This window comes from Thermobia domestica, chromosome 11 (genome assembly GCF_964235325.1).
Source record: "Thermobia domestica chromosome 11, izTheDome1.hap1.1, whole genome shotgun sequence".
Taxonomy (NCBI): Eukaryota; Metazoa; Arthropoda; class Insecta; order Zygentoma; family Lepismatidae; genus Thermobia; species Thermobia domestica.
In genome coordinates this window covers 14,652,738-14,669,080 of record NC_137464.1, presented here as the reverse complement: position 1 = coordinate 14,669,080, position 16,343 = coordinate 14,652,738, and the positions used below count along the sequence as shown (strand labels likewise).

At 35.5% G+C, this 16,343-nt stretch overlaps 1 protein-coding gene across 1 annotated transcript in view; it reads right to left on the bottom strand.

The window, feature by feature from the left end:
• Positions 1 to 12,452, bottom strand: part of LOC145663912 (legumain-like) — an 83,465-nt gene extending 71,013 nt beyond the window's left edge. The window contains exon 1 of the mRNA XM_081730096.1: positions 11,854 to 12,452. The gene's annotated coding sequence lies outside the window, so the exon portion shown is untranslated. The remainder of the gene's footprint in view (positions 1 to 11,853) is intronic.
• Positions 12,453 to 16,343: the final 3,891 nt, after the last annotated feature.

Genomic DNA, 16,343 nt, shown 5'->3' with positions numbered 1-16,343 from the left:
ACAGTCAGGTTTTACTGCAATAGGTAAAACTACTGATATACAGCTAATTATAACTAAGCAATCTATGTAATGAAAATGTATATAGAATAAAACAGAAAATATAAGTTTTCACGATACCTTGTTTGTAGAATGCGATCTGCATATATGCCTTTACATCAATCAAATAATAGATTTTGTCAAATTGCAAAATATGATTACTGAGGGGGGGAGGGAATATGTTACGTAAATTTACAGATAAAATGATAAGTTGTATTTAAACTATGAATCATAATATTTCTTAGAAATTATCAAGGTCATTTTGAAAATCTGACTGTACCATTATATAAAGAAAAAGTGGTTTCAACTGTATAATAAATCTTATCATTAATACTTTACACAAACATCTGAAATTACTGAAGGATATTTACTCTTCTTCTTAAGAGGTACGACCACTCAGTGGTTAGAGCGAATGTGTCACATACTCCATCAGATACTTAAGAAGAACTTGTGAGTTTCCCCATCTCTTTTTTAATGCAACTTTTTTCCGTTTTTCTGTGTGTGTGTGACTACTTGAAATGCCCGGTCTCCGCACGGGAGAATAAATATATGGAAAGTATTTTAACCCCTTTCCCCCTTAGGACAAGCAATTTAATGAAAGTGTAATGACAAAAAATCATTAATGTCACCCTTTTTCTACCCCGTTCCACACCCCTTCTTGCCACCTCCACAAACGCCAACGGGGGTTTAACTTCGACTTAAACGGCATCAGAAGTGTCCCTATTCACTTCAGTGACTCAAAAAACTGAATTGCACACTAGTACCGATCGTTTTCGATTATTTTTACTTGTTAACCCTTTCTCCCACCGCTCATCTCCTCATGCCGATGGGGAAGGGGGGACGAATGTGGACTTCTTAAACGGAAACTATTTTTCTTCGCGATCAGAAAACTATGAACTACATAATAATATCCACCGTTTTCGATTGATTTTGTCACCCTTTTCCCCCTTCACCTCCCGATGCCGACAGGAAATGAATGTGTACTGAAAAGATATCGAAAGTATTACTATTCATCTCAGCGATCCCGAAACCTATGGACTGCATACTGTATAATATTGGGCGTTTTCATTTTTTTTTCTTTTTTTTTCTTTTTTTTTTTTTTTTGCATGTCATCCCTTCCCCCATACTGATAAAGTAATAAAAACGTAAGTTAGGGCACACTCTACTCATGTACTAAAAATTTTTAACCTCGGTGTAGGATCTAAGAATTGGCCGCCAAACATCGTACATTCATCTGTCTAGGAGTTAGCCACCAAATATTGTTACATTCATATGTCTAGGAGGAGTTGGCCGGCAAACATCGTTACATTCATCTATCTATAGCAGGGCCGACAAGAGATGGTCTCTTGACGTTTCTTACCATATACGGAGGGCCATTGAAGCTCCTACCAATCACGGTCTTACATCATTAATTAAATTGCAATTATAAATGCACCTAAAATAGCCTTGAGTAGTGGTAACGTCACTGCGAGCTGTCAGAGACCTTCTCTTGCTCGCTCCTCTATAGGAGGAGCTGGCCGCCATTCATCTGTCTAGGAGGAGTTAGCCGCCAAACATGTTACATTCATTTTTATTTATTCAGAAAATGCCTCCGTCCTTCTCCTTCAAAACGGAAATGTTTAAAAATACTGGAATATGTGTCCCTTTATTCTTAATAAAGAGTTTATATTAGAGATGCAAGGGCTCGGAAAAAAACCGGCTTTTTTGGAAAAAAAACTCGGTTTTTTCTGCTTTGCTTTTTTGCTTCGGAAATTTTGGGCTTTTTTGAAAATTCCGCTTTAAATTGATAAACCAGATTTTGTTTCGCTTCTCTACAACACAAAAAGTCATTTAATTAGTGGTTGATGCCGATGATAATATAAAACCTCGAAAATAAACCATGAATTTCGAAAAGATATTTCAAAAAGTTTTACTTCTCAACATATTTACATTATGAATTCCAAAGGATTAACCAATGTATATAATAAGATTTTTTTTAAACCTCCTACATACAAAAGTAAGCAGGGTTGGCAAGAGCCATGGTTGTTTTTGAAAATGACAAAAACCCGTTTTTTGGGGGGAGTTTAAACAAGGCTTTTTTGGTTTAAACCAGGTTTTTTTGGGTTTAGATATTTTGCTTTATGTATTTATATAACATATTGACAGAAATAAGTTTGTTTCGCCTTGGTGTTATTATGCAACAACGGGGTTATGCTGGAAGAGGTCACATAAGCTTAAAGAAGTGCGGTCAGTAAATTTCTTAAATTGGGAAACTCCCGCCCTAGCCATCGGGAAAATCCCGTCATTACTCTAAATGTAAAACAATAACGGAAAAAATCCTGTTATTGCTTTGCATGTAAGATTTAAAGGTCAACGTATCATAATCAGTACGCTAAAACTGAGGTATTAAATTACAAATTTAGTACCGGTACGTAGATATCATTGAAAGTCCAATCCAAGCTAATGTTGGAAGCTACGTAGGCAATCGATAAATTTTGTCAATTTATATCAGTATATTTAAGCAACCTTGGCTTCTTTATAAAACAACAGGCATTCAGACATGCAGAAATATACAATTTAGTTTCGTTTCGTATGTTCAGGCTTAACATCCTTACGTAATACCGAGGTTATCAAGGAGAAGACTTTCGCTTAAAGTGACATCCCAACAGCTACTTTGTTTACGCATGAAAGAAGGGTTGTGGTTCGACCGAGAATTGAACATGGGACACCTTGATTAAAAGGTGAAAAGGAAATAAAACTAATGCAGATGGTTTGATGTATGGAAACATCACCATGAAGTTCACACGATTCGCATTTTTCGTACCTTTTATTTTTTTTTCGGTTTAAACCAGTTGTTTATTTTAAAAAAAAAGAAAAACAGCTGGTGTAAACCAGCCAACCCTAAAAGTAAATACTTCTTTTAAAAAATACTCAAATAAGTAGCAAAATTCTATGTAGTATTTTTACTTCAAAATATTCCATACCCTCTTTTTGGAACAAAATAAAATTAAAATAAAACATAAGAAAAATACTTAGATTTATATTATACACTTAAAGGCTGCACACCTAGAGCTTTTGGTTTTGTATATTCTTGAAATTCTACAGTTTTATATAGAGATGCAAAAAAGCCGGCTTTTTTGAATCGATGGTTTTTTTCACATAAAAAGCCGGCTTTTTTGGGAAAAAAATTAGAATTTTGGAAATTTTGGCTTTTTTCAACTTCATGATTTTTCTATCTAAATGGCTTTCTTATAGTATATTCTATAGTTAGATAAAAATTCCATGACCTGAATGTGATATTTCGCTCTGAAATTCACCATCAAGATGGATGGAGCACATGTTTTACGAATTAAAGCTAACATGAAGAATGTAGTATTTGAGGGTAATTTTAGAGGCTATTTAACTTTATTTTAACTTTTGAGTTATCGACATCTTTTTTCTTCTCTAGTTTGTCGTCCGTGTTTCATTTCTAAGAGCTTTTAGTACTCTAGCTTCTAGCGCAAAAGTTAAACTTGCCCGTTTTTCTATTTATCCGTCAAAGCGTACGTTTTTCAATATATCCGTCAAACCGTACTTCCACATTTCTGTTATACTGTAGCTGTGAAGTGATTTAGCAATAATTTTCCGGACACAACCTTGAATACCAGTTTATACAAATAATCAGTAGCAGATTTAGAAAAGTACTTTAGGAGGGTTTTTTCTGATTGTTTCGTTTCCTAAAAAGTCCTAATTTTATTTGGGAAGTGCTTGAAGTTTATGAGTACAGGCATAACTAATATTTCGTTTCGTTTATATGTTTAGCAATAATCTTCCGGATACAACTTTAAAAATCATTTTATACTGAGAATCAGTGGCGGATTTAGAAAAGTATTTTGGGAAGGGTTTCTTACTAATGTTTAGTTTTTTTTAAACATTCGTAATTTTTATTTGACGGGAGCTTAAAGTTTATGAGTAAAGGCATAAATAATAGATATTTCGTTTGTTGCAGACATTCCGTAACTTTGGGGAACGGGCTTCAGTCCGAAAGACCGCCCCCCTAACCTTCGCAAAACCTTCACTGCTGGTAATTAGTAATAATAACGATTTAAAAATAATAAAAAAGGAAGTCGCCCAACTCACAGTACACGCACTATTTCTACATTCACAGATGGAATGAAGAAAAGCTTTATCAGAATGGTCGAATGTTGGTTGAATCCCGGACTTCCCGATAGAAGCGCAAAAGCTAATCACTCAGTCATGTTTGTTGTGCAGTTGTATTTAGCTTAACTTAAATATATTCCGTAGTCTTTTTTTTTTTTTTTGGGGGGGGGAAGTTCCGTAATGATATGTTGAATCCCTCTTGTTAAAAATTCAGAAAACTTGAGGATTGGGTAAACTGTGATGGTGGTTCTATAAAACTTAACTGTAGAATTTCAAGAATATACAGAACCAAAAGCTCTAGATGTGCAGCCTTTAAGTGTATCATATAAATCTAAGTATTTCTCTTATGTTTTATTTTAATTTTATTTTGTTTCAAAAACAGGGTATGGAATATTTTGAAGTAAAAATACTACATACTATTTTGCTAGTTATTTGTGTATTCTTTAGAAAGAAGTGTTTACTTTTAGGGTTGGCTGATTTACATCAACTTTTTTTTTTTTTTTTTTTTTTTAATAACTGGTTTAAACCACAAAAATAAAAAGAATGAAAAATGCGAATCGTGTGAACTTCATGGTAACGTTTCCAGATATCAAACTACCTGCAATAGGTTTATTTCCCTTTCACCTTTTAATCAAGGTGTCCCATGTTCAATTATCGGTCGAACCAAAATCCTACTTTCATGCGTAACCCAAGTAGCGGTTCGGATGTCAGTTTAAGCGAAAGTCTTCTCCTTGATAACCTCGGTATTTCGTAAGGATGTTAAGCCAAAATATACGAAACAAACCAAATTGTATATTTCTACATGCCTAAATGCGTGTTGTTTTATAAAGAAGCCAATATTGCTTAAATATATTGATAGAAATTGGCAAAATTTATCGATTGCCTACGTAGCTTCCAACATTAGCTTGGATTGGACTTTCAATGATATCTACGTACCGGTACTAAATTTGTAATTTAATACCTCAGTTTTAGCGTACTGATTATGGTACGTTGAACTTTAAATTTTACATGCAAAGCAATAACAGGATTTTCCCGTTATTGTCTTACATTTCAAGTAATGACGGGATTTTCCCAATGGCTAGGGCGGGAGATTCTCAACTTAAGAAATTTACTGACCGCACTTCTTTAAGCTTATGGGAGTTCTTCCGGCATAACCCCGCTGTTGCATAATAACATCAAGGCAAAACAAACTTATTTCTGTGAATATGTAATATAAATACATAAAGCAAAAAATCTAAGTCAAAAAAGCCTGGTTTAAACCAAAAAAGCCTGGTTTAAACATCCCCCAAAAAACGGGTTTTTGGCATTTTCAAAAACAACCACGGTTCTTGCCAACTCTGCTTACTTTTGTATATAGGAGGTTAAAAAATTCTTATTATATACATTGGTTAATCCTGTGGAATTCATAATGTAAATATGTTGAAGAAAAATTGTTTGAAATATTTTTTCGAAATTCATAGTTTATTTTCGATGTTTTATATTATTATCAGCATCAACCACTAATTAAATGATTTTTTGTGTTATAGAGAAGCGTTACAAAGTCTGTTTTATCAATTTAAAGCAGTATTTTGAAAAAAGCCCAAAATTTCCGAAGCAAAAAAGCAAAGCAGAAAAAACCGAGTTTTTTTCCAAAAAAGTCGGTTTTTTTCCGAGCCCTTGCATCTCTAGTTTTATATAAGCACCATCACGGTTTATTCAGTCCTCAAGTTTTCTGTATTTTTAACAAGAGGGATTGAACATGAAGGGTGTGAGATAAGAACATGGTAACCCATAATTTTACTATTTTAAGAAATTAGAAATTTTCTGCTGCATAATCCATTTTGAAAGTCGGAAAGCTGATTTTTCACATAAGTCTATACATGAGGGATTAAACGAAGCGGTATGCGTTGCTGCCTATCTGATGCTGCGTAACTCAGCAATTGAAAATTTGTTAGTTACCATGTTCTTGGCTCACACCCTTCATATCATTATGGAACTCTCCCCACCCCACCAACACACACACAAAAAAAGGACTACGGAATATATTTAAGTTAAGATAAATACAACTGCACAACAAACATGATTGACTGGAGCTTTTGCGCTTCTATCGAGAAGTCCGGAATTCAACTCAGCATTCGACCATTCTGACAAAACTTTTCTTCATTCCATCTATGAAGTAGAAATAGTGCGTGTACTGTGAGTTGGCTGACTTCATTTCTTATTGTTTTTAAATCGTTATTATTACTAATTACCAGCAATGACGGTTTTGCGAGGGTTAGGGGGGGGGGGCGGTCTTTCGGACTGAAGCCTGTTCCCCAAAATTACAGAATGTCTAAAACAAACGAAATATCTATTATTTATGCCTTTACTCATAAATTTTAAGCTGCCGTCAAATAAAAATTACGAATGTTTAGAAAAACTAAACATTAGTAAGAAAAAAACCCTCCCAAAATACTTTTCTAAATCCGCCACTGATTCTCAGTATAAAATGATCTTCAAGGTTGTATCCGGAAGATTATCGCTAAATATATAAACGAAACGGAATACAGTATTAGTTATGCCTGTACTCATAACCTTCAAGCTCCTCCCAAATAAAATTAGGAGATTTTAGAAAATGAAACAATCAGAAAAACCCCTCCTAAAGTACTTTTCTAAATCCGCTACTGATTATTTGTATAAATTAGTATTCAAGGTTGTATCCGGAAAATTATTGCTAAATCGTTGCACAGCTACAGTATAACAGAAATATGGAAGTACGGTTAGATGGATATATTGAAAAACGTTCGCTTTGACGGATATATAGAAAAACGTAAGTTTAACTTCTGCGTTAGAAGCTAGAGTACTAAGCTCTTAGAAATGAAACAGACGACAAACTGAAATGATATCGAGAAGAAAAAATATCGATAACTCAAAAGTTAAAATAAAGTTAAATAGCCTCTAAAATTACCCTCAAATACTACATTCTTCATGTTCGCTTTAATTCGTAAAACATGTGCTCCATCCATCTTGATGGTGAATTTTATAGCGAAATATGGCATTTAGGTCATGGAATTCTTATCTAAGTATAGAATATACTATAAGAAAGCTATTTAGATAGAAAAATCATGAAAATGAAAAAAGCCAAAATTTCCAAAATTCTCGTTTTTTTTCCAAAAAAAGCCGACTTTTTATGTGAAAAAAAACCATCGATTCAAAAAAGCCGGCTTTTTTGCATCTCTAGTTTATATACCGTTATTTTATGATTGTACCAGACGAGCTCCTGAGACGTTGTATTTTAGGCATAAATTTTTCAACGACAAACTCCTCTCCTCCCCTTAAGATATACCCTTCGGAAAACTAATATAATGAAAGTCCGCTCATGTACCAAAAACAAGGTTGAAACCAGGGTTGGCGCAAACCATTTTTTTTTCTTCGAAAAAGCAAAAAAAAAAACGGGTTTTTTGCTTTAAATAATTTGCTCTATATATTTATAGTACATATGGACAGAAATAAGATTGTTTTGCCTTGGTGTTACTGTGCAACAAGGGGTTATGCTAGAAGGGTCCCCATAAGCTTAAAGCAGAATTCAAACCGCTTCTCGGCTTACATCCGAGGGAAATTGTCCTCCATCTGGACTTGGAATAGCAAAATGGAAGTTCCACCCACATCACTCCAATACCAATAGTATATTCGCTTATTCGGAATTCGGGACTGTCCCGTTTTATTACAAAGTTGGGTGGTGCGGTGAGTAAATTTCTTAAATCGGAAAACTCCTGCCTTACACACCTGGAAAATCGTATCATTACTTTAAATGCAAAGCGTGTAAAATTTTACGGTCAATGTATCATAATCAGTACGCTAACACTGAGGTGTTAAATTACAAATTTAGTATGTAGATATTATTCAATAAAATTAAAAGTGGAAGCCCAATCCAATCTAATGTTGGAAGCTACGTAGATTTTCGATAAATTTTGCCAATTTCTATCAATATATTTAAGAAACCTTGGCTTCTTTATAAAACAACAGACAATCAGGCAAGCCGAAATATACAATTTGATTTCGTTTTGTATGTTTAGGCTTAACATTCTTATGTAATACCGAGGTTGACCGCTACTTGGTTTACACTGGAAAGAAGGATTATGGTTCGACCGAGGATGGAACATGGACTCTTTGATTAAAAGGTGAAAAGGAGATAAAACTAATGCAGATGGTTTGGTATGCGGAAACGTCACCATGAAGTTCAAACGATTTAAAGCATTTTACGTTCTTTTTTGGTTTAAACCAGTTTTTTTTTTTTAAAAAAAAAACGTTTTTTAAAACAAAAAACAGCTAGTTTAAAACCAAGATTTAAATCAGTCAACTCTGGTTGAAACAAAAGATTTTTGTTGATTTTTAAGATTTGAATCGATTTTTTTTTGGATTTGAATCACTCAGGGGCGGATCCAGGGGAAGGCCATCGCCCCCCTCCCCCCAGAAGAGGAAACTTTCTTATTTTAATATATATATAAATAAAACCATATATATAAACTGTGAAGCCCTTAAAAGTAGCAGTATGTCAACGCACCGCCCCCCAGAAGTCGATTCTGGATCCGCCCCCTGGAATCACTAAATTTTTGAAAATCGAATGAAATTTAAATTATGTTCCTTTTCTTAGTAAACGGAGCGGTGGCTCAGTGGTAGAGCGCTTACCTCTGGTACGTGGGGTCTCTGGTAAGTTTGTAATGGTCAACATCGTGTCTGTGGGTTTTCTCCCACTTTCTCATTCCACCAATTCTTCCATCATCATTCTCCTGCTTTAATCATCGTCTCCCTTACTTTAAAGGGTATAATCGTGGCACGTTAAACTGCAAGATTTTTTATTCTTGTTTTTTTAATTTTTTTATTTATTTTATTTTATTTATTTTTTTGCAACGTAGCACATATATGAGGTCCGAGTATCGGGGTGATGTTGAGTGGCGTCTACTTCATGCCAATGCCCCAAGTCACAAGTCAATGATTGTGTAAGAGTTTTTGTCCCAAAAGGAGATCTCTGTTGTTCCACCCTCCCTATGTACAAGACCTCCTCTGGCCCCCGCGCGATTATTTTCTATTTCCTAAACTCAATTCTGCATTCAAAAAGGTTCGTACTTTGTTGATATAACGATCATAAAGAGGGCTACGATAAGAGTTTTCAACATCATTGTAGAAAAGGAATTCCAACAATCCTTCTATACACTGACGGCCAGGGCGCAATGATGTAGTGTATGGATGCAGGAAGATCGTGCTTTGAATGATCCAAAGAAAGAAACTTTCTTTTTTTACTCTCTTTTTTTCTACAGTTCCAGTCTCGATTTCAAATTGACCAGTCTCGATTTCAAATTGCCGCACTGTATATCTTCTTATTCAGTTACGTGTAAGAAAAAATGCATACAATAACAGACAAAAAAAGAAAAATATGTGTTTGTGTCTATAGAATACAAAAATTAAACTAAAACCACTAAATACTAGTCTATAGGAAATACAACGCACTACTGTCAATACGTTCTCAAGTACAGTCAGGATGCTAAATACTAGTCAATCGACCAATACCTACAATTCTACTAGGAAAAATGATATTTCACTCTCGATTTCTTAAAATATGCCGCCCTGGGCTTTCACCTAAATATGGGTCTGGATCCATGGCCACAGACATGGAAGCATGATGCATTACTATGCAATTGTACATAAGAAAACTAAAACTATCACCACCAAATGCGTTAAACAAGCAAATCTCCATTTACGCCTACATCCACTGTACTTAAGACGCCTGTTTCTACTGACAAACCCTCTATGATTCCCTTCAGCTTTGCCTTGCATTCAACAGAATACATGTACAGATAACTTGTAGTGACCATCCAGTACAGGTTGGTACATGTTCCTCGCACTTCTCTACCTTTGCTCGCATACCACTAACGCTAATAGAATAATCCTTTCTTTCGTATATTAAGTTTCCAGGCATAGTATAGATCTGTACACAGTTGACTACGTGCCAAGAAAATACGAGTAACGAAGGTATTAGGATCTACTATATCTTTCATAACGTATTATATGTAATTTTTTTAGTAACGATTTACAATTGAGATCCACATATTTCTAAAATTTACAGGAAAAATACGAAATATAATGTTGATAGATTACTGTACAAATAGTAGAAATGTTGTGAACTTTTTACCTGTGAGATGTGTGCTTACGGTTGAATGCAGGACAAAAAAAAAAAAAAAAAAAAAAAAAGCAGCCACTCCTCCATAACTAATCCATGAAGCCAGTGTGCGAAGTAATGAAGCATAACAATTAACGTGTCGCTGAAGTAAGTAGGTGTAAACTCAAAAATTATTTATTGTATTGATGCTGAAATTGTAATAGTGAACATAACAAATATTCTGTAGAAGAGTCGTAAATCTGCAAAGCAGTACAAGGTAAGTTTACTTCTTATATTTGTAAGTGTAAGTGAAGACACTAAAGACATAAGTTTACAGCGCAAATGAATTGTTTTCCCATTACCCTCGTTTACGGGTATACCCACCGGTGCTGACGCGCCTGTTTCCTGAAGGCACACCTCCGCATAAAATTCCTGCTGAGCTCCTTAAACAGGATTCTCCCTTTTAGTGACCATTTAGCAAAAGTTTCTTAGGTTTTTTTCACTATAATTTTTACGTGGGTTACTGCTGTATCGCCGGACCAATTTTAGAAATTTTACCATATGAAATGGAGAATTTATTTGGGTTTGTGAGGGAGAGTGAGTGAAAGTCAAGTGAGAGGAATAGTTGAAGTTAAGACAATGGTGTTTTTGATGTAGTAAGCGGCAGTATATGCGAAGGAGGAAGGGACTACTTGGCGGAGAGGTACGCCTATTAAGATTTATGGAAAAGGCAATGTGGAAATGGCGCGTAAATGACAAGATTGTCATATCGTGTTTGAGTTTTATCGAGTTATACAAATAAAGAGTGGCAGATGTTGAAATAAAGTGAAAGGCATGGTCTACTAAACAGCCGAACAGTTTGTCGTACGTAGAAACGAATTGAAACTACAGAAAAGAAGAGGAACATTCAACCAAACCTAATCTTATCTAATTTAATTTAGCGCATTTTGGTACTTTTTTGGATGGCATTTAGGATCTCCCCCAAAGTTGTGCAACACATGAGACATGTATTCTTATGATATATAGTGTTTTTGCATTATCCTCGTTTATGCGTATAGGTACCCACTGCTGCTGACGCACCCCCTCGGACATCCCTGCTGCGCTCCTGACTTGACTGGATTAGATAGCACTCGTGATTTTTAGTGACTACCTAGCACAAGTTGGTTCGTGTTTTATGCACTAGTCATGTTATACGTTTACACTGTATTTCGAACAACAATCACTACCAATTGTAATTTGGGGGGGGGGATATATATATATATTTCCTTTTTGTTCGATTTTCGTGTGGTCTGATAATACAGTAGTAGACCTAATGCCTTTTGTCACACACTGCACAGCATTGATAAAAACTCTAAATTTACTCAGAAAGCATAAGACCTCTTAAAGTGTATATGCACCACAGAATACGAGTTAACCCACTAGCAGTGTGTTCAGGAGTACTCAAGTGTGTTCGAGAGTAAATTTAATGGCGAAAGAGTAAAATATACAATGAATACTTGTATGAGTGCCTATTGTAAATATGTGCCCTTTTTCTTTCTTTCAATATTTAACTGTGACACTCTTCTAATAACATCAGTACTTACCACTTGTGACTGCTTATATCCACACACAAAATGCAAAACTGACGAATACAAACAGTACTCTCGCTTCCAGTCTCTTCCCTTGGTTCATCTAATACCGCAAAACTACTCCCATTGTTTATCTTGGATCAACTGGTTGAAATTGTGCAATACTCCGCTCGGGACATCCCCGTTTGTTTATGAATTTGGGCATTTGTTTATCTACCCACGTAAAATACATGGAAGGAAGTATTACACTAACAAACATCTGGGGGCGGGACGTGTCTGTTGAAGTTTAACGAAAAGAAAAAAATAATAAAAAATTCATTGTCGCTTCACACGACATAACTTCCATTTCCCGTTTCTTTTCAAATTGACAACATAATTACATGACAATGTGTCCAACTGCAACAAAATGTCTTTACTGTTTATCAAAATCTTATTTGTTATTATAGTATGCAAGAATAAGATGATATGGATGGTTGTAAATATTTATGTTTAATATTTTCGAGAACAACTATTTCTTGTAAAACAATAAATCGGCGCTGTATGATAACCACGTTACCCCACTTATTAACATGGTCAGATTGAAGTACATAAGTCCTCTCCTATCAAGCTTTTCATGAAACTAGCGAGGGTCGCAGTGACGTTTCACAGCTTAAACCCCTTTAGCAGCGGCGAATCTAGCCCGGGGCTGAGGCCCCCAGTTTTTGAGTGACAAAATTAATTGAAACTACCATCTAGAGTGAGGGGATCGGTGGGGTAATTCCGATCATTGAATTACTCAAAAGTAACATGGCCGTAATGACCCAGACTATGCTTACTTCTCTAGCATAGGCGTGCGCACGTGGGGGCGCTCACCCCACCTAATGTTTTGGCATTGCGTTTTTTTTTTTTTTTTTTTTTTGAGTTTATAAAATAACTTTCTTAGCTAATAGGGATTATATTTCATTAAAACGGACCCTGAAAGACGATTGTAATCATCACTATACAAAGTAACACTTTGAACTTTGCAATACTTGACCAAAATTTCCCGATTTAATTATTTTTAGTCTTTTTTTTTTTTTTCGTTTGTTTCCTCCCAGCAGTATATTACCACACACACACACACAAACACACACACCTAACACACTATCTGTAGGTGCCGACTTTAAAAAGGGGGGGGGAGCTTTTCTGTTCCGTTTCTCCAATTTAAAAGCAGAGGTGTTTTGCTCTTATATAATTATAAAGTAATGATTACAAGGTGGTTGCATATCTTCAGGAGTACAGCTATTGATTTGCCCCCCCCCCTAATCCAAGGGTCTACGCACGCCTGAGTTCTCTAGTATGAGTCACAAAGTACAGTTGTTCTGTGCAGGTAATTTCGACATTTGTGTTTTGCTTTTCCTTGTAAATTTTGGTCTGGTTATTTTGCGTAATAAATACTGATTATTTTTCTGAGAGTCTCATAAGCCTTACAATATTCCATAGCATGCTCGTTTAGCAAATTAACACTGTATGTTGTATTTGAATGTTTAATTTGATTTGATTTTGAGTTTAACGTCCCTTTCAGCAGCGGGGCTATATGAGACGGGACTTACTGATTAACGTGGAATCCGAACCACATGAGCTCCCGCCGGGAATCAAACCCGGGTATTTGAATGTTTAGCCTGCATGTCTTTGTTTAATATAAAATGGCGATTCGGAGGTGATCGGAATTGTCCCGATGTATAATAATGTAATTACGATATGTAGAATCCTTTTAATTAGGGTACAGAGTGATAGTAGTACGTAGTTTCTATTACATATATAAGTCCTATTCTTCCTAACAGCTTGGAAGAAATTTTGTCGTTAGAAAAATTTAAATAATAGAAAAGTTAAGTTTACAGAGAACCAGATTCCAACCCGAAACAGGGAAATGCCTAATTAGAGACTCTAGAATCTGTAAATAGGCATATAATTGGATCTCTGTATGCAATAAGACATTGATTAAACATAGTGTCATGAAATAGTTTTTATTCTGAGTTTCTATAGCAACGGGGTCAATTTTATGAGCCTCAGGTCCAATAGGGCCCAACCCTCCTACTTATCTGCTACCATTAACAAAACGTTTATATTTAACTCCTTCAGTGTGGGTGGCGAGTTAACTCGTGTCTTCGAAACACATCTGCTGTGCGGATGGCGTATATATACGCTTTCATTTTGCTTTGGCTATTTTGTATTGCGTATGGCGAATATACTTGCCCATAGTATGAGTAATGTTATCCCGACAATATTTAGCGAGTTTGCGCTCAGCTGGTTTCAATTGTTGCTTAATTAAAAGAAGAGGAAAACGAAATAAATTAAAATGGAGTTTGGGCTTCGTCAAATACAGTTTTCATTCTTTGTTTTGTTTGAGAGCAGACAGCACAGTAATGGCTTCAAAACGATATTTATACGATGCTGATATCGAGGAAGAGTTATTAATTAGTGATTCTGATGTCAGTGATTTTGAAACAGATTTAGAATCAACATCCAAAGTTCTTAAAAAAAAAAAAAAAAAAAACTTTTTACAGCGGTTTGCATCTGAAAATTACGCACTGAAGGGGTTAAGGTCAATAAATTTATATAGTATGCTGTTCTATAGTATAGTTTGGGCACTTTTTCATCCGTAATTGAAACAGATATACTGGTAGGTGTACAATAATTGAGCAAAATTCATGCGATGTCCAAAATTCAAGCGATTCTTTTTTACTCTGTATACTTATTAAATAGCGATCCGAATTTCCCGAAAACGCAATGTCCGAAAACAAACGATATTGTATCTTTCTCTTGCTTCTGAGCTACAATATGGAAGCAGTAATTTATAGCAAAAGGTTCGATAAATATATTTTTACATTAATTACTAGCCTGCAACTAGTAGTTTTCCCTCCTCACGCATTTTCCCTTAAGTGATCGGCATTTCCCCACTTTACTCTATATATTTTTGAAAGTTTATAGTGATGTACCTATCATAATTTGGGTTCTGGCTGCCGCCCTCTTCCAGTTGTATCTTCTGGATCCGTCAAGTGCAGTAATATTGAAAATAGGTTCTCTTTATATTCCGTGTTTTTCGATTTTTTATCGATCGATCTTTATATTTGATGTTTTCTTTTTCACAGAAAGCAAGTATTGTACAGTCATATGAAAAGAATGGTTCCCAGCTGTATGTTTAACCCTTCAAAAGATTTCAGTAAACTAGTTAGGCCTATATATTGTATTTTTCAGCTTTCTCTATAGTAAATGCGTCAAAATCTCTCTCACTCTCTCTCTGGTCTATGTAGGCCGTCCCAGACGTTCAATGCCACGTCAACTTTCCATTGAATTCTATCCTTAGCCAACTGGATCCAGTTTCTACTTTATTCCTATTTCTGTGACATCTATCTTAATATTGTCCTCCTATCTGCACTTAGGTCGTCCTAATGGTCGTTTTCCGATTGGATTCCCAGTTAAAACTTGGAAAGCGTTCCTACTTTCTTCCATTCTGATTATATGACCTGCTCGTCTGAGCCTCCTAGATTTGATGATCCTAATAATGTTTGGTGAACGATATATATTATGTAGTTCCTCGTTATGAAGTTTCCGCCATTCACCATTCCCGTCAGGGGCGTAAATAAGAGCCCCGCAGACCCCGAATTGCGGAGGACCCAAGCCATCACGGGGCTCCCAAATCGTGAAGTAAGATAACAGAGAAAATAACAAGACGTAGAGATGGGGCCCCCACTCCACGTTGTCTGCGGGGTGCCCTTAAGCTGTTAGCTACGCCACTGATTCCCGTTCCTCTTGGGTCCGAATATTTGTCTTAGAATCTTGTTCTCAAATACTTTCAGTCTACGTTCTTCCCTTAGAGTAAGCGATCATGTTTCTCAACCATACAGAACAGCAGGCATAATTATGGTTTTATAAACGAATGTAAGTATACTTTTATATACAGATCTAAAATCTAAGTATAGAGTACTTTTCAAAGAAAAATTGAGAAAAGGTAGTTTATTGATAGATTGTAGTAATATTTTTATGTACTCAGAAAATTTGACTACTATTCGTCTTCCAATAGTACTTAAATAGGAGGTAAGAGTGCAGAATATTAACCTGTAAGTATTCTCCGTCGCATGCAATAAAAATTTATTCTCCTCTGTGGTTGGAAACACTGAATAATGAGGATGCTTGACTGATGTTTCCGCTATTTTCTTTCCTTTATTTTTCTCTTTTTCTTTTTTAAATCTAATATACACGTATGAATCACACAGCATACTCTCTTCTTTCTAAATATATTTCCAACTTTTTTTTTTTTTAATGTAATAATCTGTGACACACAGTCATGTAAATTTATAGCTGCATGAAGTAAATTTTTAGGTTGACCTCGAGTGGAATATAGAGATGGCCGCGTCATGTTTTTGTGAGTGATTCACACATTGATAATAATAGCTACAGGGGGTGGGTCAAATACTGGGAGACAGGTAATGTCGAAAAATGCGTCACCAGGGGCGCAACGAGGAGGCCTTTATAACATGACCCTT